Source organism: Cryptomeria japonica, chromosome 7 (assembly GCF_030272615.1).
Source record: "Cryptomeria japonica chromosome 7, Sugi_1.0, whole genome shotgun sequence".
In the NCBI taxonomy this organism is placed as follows: Eukaryota; Viridiplantae; Streptophyta; class Pinopsida; order Cupressales; family Cupressaceae; genus Cryptomeria; species Cryptomeria japonica.
Window position 1 is genome coordinate 227,245,868 of NC_081411.1, and position 5,923 is coordinate 227,251,790.

The following is a 5,923-nucleotide window of genomic DNA, read 5'->3' on the forward strand; positions in this document are numbered from 1 at the left end:
AGGAAGTAGGTATCCTTTGTATAACATCTTGCCAAATTCTGAGAGACTTCGACTCTCTACTATTTATAATTTCATTGTCATTTGGTTAAGTTCGAAACCTTTGTCTATACTCGTTCAAAGTGGTATATAATCGTTTAAATATGACACGAGTTTTTGATTTTCAATTTGGAAAAGGCTAGCTTGATAAACTTAGCACTAATGTCACATTAAGATACATCAGAAAAGTTTTGTGAGATAGCAGATAAACTAAGTATCAAGTGAAAAATCTGAAGTCAACGCATTTCATGTTATTCACCGTGGCTCCCAACCTAGTTATCAAACTTCAATGTTTGAAAGTTGCTTGAGAGATTATTGAAGAAAGAAGTCATTCTCTATATCCTAATATTCTACAAAAAAAAAAAGAGAGAGAAAGAAATGATCCTCTTAAACAACTCAAATGGGTGTTTCAGGTAACCTCCACCGGGGCTATGGATGCTTGGCTGGCAGTGGAACACTGCTTGATAAGAGCCAGAGGTATCTCTGTAGGGGCTATAGACACCTGACTGGCAGTAGAGCTATGCCCAGGATAACCTTGCACGAAACACAGTTAATGACTTCACTTATGTAGCTTGTGCCTAGTTTCCTTTGATTATCTACATTATTGAAATGGTGGGGTAACAAATCATATGAACACACTTAAGGGTTGATCATGTCTATTCCTCATCTTGGTTGTTTGTTCACTACTTACTCATCTTAAATTATTATACATCCTTTTGAATGATAATAGCCTTACATGTCGGGTTGACCAGAGATTCTAAAATTCTAAATTGCCTATAGTCATTTTTCCCAAATAGTTGGCATTTATTATGCCTAGCATATCTGTTTCCCCATTCGGTCTCCTTGAGTCAAAATGTGGCCCCCCTTTTTTTTCTTCTTTTTGGTTTTACCTTGGAAATCCGAAGTCCTGGAGTCCCAAGGTCCCTTTTTGGTTTTACCTCAGAACTCTAGAGTTCCAGAGTCCCGAGGTTCTTTCTTGTTCCGACCTCAGAACTCCAGAGTTTCGAAGTCCTGAGGTCTTCTTTGTTGTTCCAACCTTGGAAATCTAGAGTCCCGGAGTCCTGAGGTCTTCCTTGTTTGTTTCAACCTCGGAACTCCAGAGTCCCGAGGTCTTGGGTCTTTTGGCCTTGGAACTCTGGAGTCCCGGAGTCCCAACGTGGTTTTGTTCTCCCTTTCTTTTGGCGATGGAACCCTAGGACCCCAAAGTCCCAAGGTCGTGTTTATGGTTTTCAAACAGAAGGGTTTTTGGGAAGCTATATATAGGAGATAATGAACTTTTAAGTTCATTTGCACAAATTGAACTTCTCCTCCCTAGCTCCAAGTCATGAACCTTCAGTCTTCCGAGCTCTCCCTCTTGGCGTTTGTTGGATTTTCGATTCACCAGGTTGGTGAATCTTCTCTCCTCTTGTGCTTTTCTAGATTAGATGTCCTTTTGAGTTTTTTTTCTTTCTCATGTTTTATTTTTGGGCATTCCCTTAGCTATCCACCTCGAAACCCTGGATCCCTGGAGTTCTGAGTTTCGTTTCCAATCCACCTCAGAACCCTGGATCCCTGGAGTTTTGGGTTTCATTAGCTATCGACCATGGAACCCCGGATCCTCACAGTTTTAGGTTTCATTAGCTATCCACCTCAGAACTCAGGATCCCTAGAGTTTCGGGTTTCATTTCCAATCCACCTCAGAACCCTGGATCCCCGGAGTTTCGAGTTTCATTTCCAATCCACCTCGCAACCCCGGATCCCTAGAGTTCCAGGTTTCATTTCCATTCCACCTTGGAACCTCGGATCCCCGGAGTTCTGGGTTTCATTTCCATTCCACCACGGAACCCCGAATCCCCAAAGTTTTGTGTCACCTTCCTTCGTGCTTACCCTGGGACCCCAAAGTCCTAAAGTGGATCAAGATTTATGTTTATTATTAAGGGCTAAGACTTGTGTTTTGCCTGCAGGTTCCAGTGGTTAGATGGACACATCCGCCAACAAGAGGGGCAAAGAAATCGACAGATTTCCAGCCACCATGAAATACCAATATCAGGGACAGGTCTACGTTTCCAAGCCAGATGATCAAATCAAATGGGTCATGGACACCGAAGTAGGTCACATAGAAATTGGGGATATTGGGACCCAATTGGATAAACCCAACTTAGATGCTCTCCACCGAAGAACCAAGAGGTCTGGTCTAGTGGAAGCTACTGTATTCCCACAGTCGCTACAAGCACCAGATTTTATAATGATCATTGCTCCATTCTACAATCCAGACACCAGAAAGTGCATTGATGCACATGGAAAAACTATTATCGACTTGTCTCCAGATATGTTGGGGTTCATCTTTGGAATCCCAACTAGGGAAGAGGCATTCTTACTAACTAAAGAAGAGGCCTTGAAGGCATGGAATGATAAGGTATCAACCAACAAAAGACACATGAATAAAAACTGGCTAGAAGAAGAGAGAAAAATAGGGCTCAAAGCTACGGAGGTCCTGAGAACGGACTTCAAAGAGCCTCAAAGGGACTTGATTATTATGCTCAGTAGGGCCTTCGACAAGCTAGACTGCAAACACTTCCATCCCTGGATGTTCCAGTTCATAACCACCATTTTGATAGGGAAACAATACTTTGACTGGCCACAGATCCTCTTTGACAATATCTGTAGGAAAATGAAAGAAGTGCAGCAAACACAGAAATTCTTCTTCACATCATATGTCATCTAGGTAGCTACTAGAGCTAGAAAATTCCCAGGACTACAAGTGGAGGGACAATTAGGAGAGAAGGAAGGACAAAAGAAAATATGGGAACATTATTCCCAACTTACTCTACCTAACTCTAAGGTTCATTTCAAAAGGGTTAATGATGCCTTTATTTTCCCAATAATCATCAAATTAACAGGGGATACAAGATACTGGATTAGCCTCGAGGCTATAGCTATCATCTGGGAGTGGGCATGTTGGTTTATCCAAAACCCACAATCCACTTATATCAGGGTTAGTAGATTCACAGGGAACCCAATGCTACTGCCTCGTTATTGCAATGATATGGTGATCCTATTAGAATATGTAAGACAACTTGTAGGCCTCCAATCACTCTTGTCATTAAAGCATAAGACAGGAATTGATTTCTCAGTGTCCATTGGGTACTTTGCCTATTCCAAGATATAAGTGGCAAAGTTGGCAAAACAAGAGCTCCAAGATCTAAACTTGAAGGAATACGAGCATGCTAGGGAATCTTATGATCCCTATGGGAAACTTAAGAAAGCTATGCCTAAGGCTTATGAAGGGCATAAGCCCAGCTTGGAGGATTTTTGGTCTAACTTGTAGGATAGTTTTGAGGTCAGGGAGAAGAACTATAACAGGTTGTCTGTGCCACAGATGAGAGATTTTGGTATTGAGACTAACCTCCCTAAAGAGCTGAGGGATGATGGAGAGTTACTTGATCCAATTTATAGAGAATCAGGGATAGACAAGAGGCCCCTCTCCCCAGTAAAATGGTCTGCAAGCAAGGATACAGATATGGAAAAGATCTCCCAGGTAGTCATCAACAGGACTAAGTAATGGTCGAGCTAGAGGGTAAGGTCAAGTGTATCAAAGGTGAAATAGAAGGAATCCACTTTAGGGGTACCTCAATCAAGAGGCCATAAAGAGTACGCCTGAAAGACAAGGTCAGCCTCAAGGCAGAATACCTCCACCGACCCAGGTGAGGAAGATGAGCCACAAGAGAGTACTTAAGACTTATTAAAGAAACTTTAGGAAAAGATGAGGGAGTCTGAACTACTGAAAAGGGCTACAGACCTAGGGGTGACAGATGGGCTAGGCACGGTTCCACTTGCCAAAGTTCTCCCACCAAGGACTGTTATAGGCCACACTGAAGAAGAGGTTACCCAGGGACAAGAAGAGAGAGTAGAAGCCACCTAGGAGGTACCCACTCAGCCACCTTCCACAAGTACAACAAGTGCTTCAGGTGCCTCTGCTCCTACACCACCATTAGTTAATGTATCCATAGGGCAACCTGGAGTGCAAGGTTTCACATCCGCTACTAAGCAAGTGAAGGTTAGAAACATCGAGTCTGACTCTGACCAGGAGGAAGAGGATCTCGAGCAACAATAGCCACTAGGGAGCGAAGGGGAAGGGGGTGATGCAGAAGACATCTTGAATGAAAGGTTGATTTTAACCCCTCAAGACCAAGAAGACCCGCTTAAAGATATAGAAGCCGAGCAAGCAGAGATGGAGCTAGGTAGTGAAGAAATGGCATTCAAGGAGGAGATCAGTGGTAAGCTAGGAGAGTTACACAAACAACAAGCTCTCCAAGCTAACTTAGCCTGCCAAATCTCATCATTCCAAGATCCTGGCCAAACGGGAGCGGAAGAAAGAGATGAAGCAGAAGAGCAGGCAGAGGTACATGTTATAACTATAGATATTGTATCACATCAAGGTGATAAGGCCGAGGATATACCAAAATGGTTAGAGTTTACCTTTGAAAGAAAAAGAGAAAAGCGGAGCTCCCCAAGGTTACTCTACAACAAGCAATCACCGAAGAACCACCAAAGGTTAAGAAGTTAAAGACGGTTCATCACCTGTCGAAGAACCAAGTATCATAGATAAATCTAGGCAAGTAGACCAAGTGGGGAGAATTAGATACCTTGGAACTAGCCACAAGTATTGTCAGAGGGCGTGTAGAAAAGGAGCACACTTCAAATATGGAGCTTAAAGCACAACTTGGGCAGTATAAATAACTTTTGATAGAAATGTGTAAACCTTTGGACTCTTGTAGAATGAATGACCTACCTTCAACCTCATCACTACCAGAAGGAGAGGTAAAGGCAGTACTGGAGGTGAGACGAGTAGCTGCAGCCACCAAATCTTTGGCTCAAGTAAATGCAGCCAAGATTAGATTGTTTTTACAGGATACAATGGAAATATACCGCAAGGCGGTACAGGCAGGAGGAGCTTTGGCAACCTGTTCCACACAATGGGAGCAGAAGGAAAACACCTTTAATAAATAGCTCCGAACTTTAAGAAGGATATTACGGCTAGGAGAAGAGCTGATAGTAGAAGAAGACCTCTTAGGAGGGGATACTTGTGAAAATTTATAGTCCTACATATACATTTTGGAGCTGAAAATAGAAATGTATCAGTAGTATATCAAGGAGATGGCAAGTATTCCAGACCCTCTCCTCAAGGAAATTTTGTCATATGAGAATTTTATGACAAATAATCTAGGGCCTTTTGGAATCAGAATAGCTGATACTAGAATAATGGAGCAGCAGTGAATTTTGAATCAATGGGATGCATATGAGGCACAAAACCTAGGACCTGTCGCCCAGTTCGATGCCGCCCTTATGGATAGATACATGCATCTGATTACTTAGTGTCAAGAGGTGGTAAATATGGTAAAAGAGTTAAAGGAATAGGGAGCACATGTAGATGAGGCTTTGAAGAAATATAAATTTAGAATTAAGCATTTAGCCGATCCACCAATCCAAGCAGTTGCATGTATAATTGAAAATTATAAGGTTTTTACCAAGAAAATAAAGGATATTCCCAGAATTGCTAAAGATAGCAAAACTTTTTCTTGATTTTAAAACTGCTCCTCTCACTCAGGTCCCAATTTTGAAAGAAATCCTGCATGATTATGAAAATGTGGCTCACCCAGCATGGTCTTCGTAATGCTCATGCAATGTCCATTTTGTAGTTGTTAAGTGGAGTGTCCAGGCAGAAACTTACAAGTTAACTGCGACTCCTATTTCTTAGTTCTTAATTTAGGGTAGATTTATTTCCTAAATAATAGGGTGAAGAACTTCTATAAATTGAGAAGTTGGATTCATTTGTATTGGTCCGCAAATTGATGATTTGAGGTCCAATTAGAGATTTTAGAATATTTTTCAGATTATTAAGAAGTTT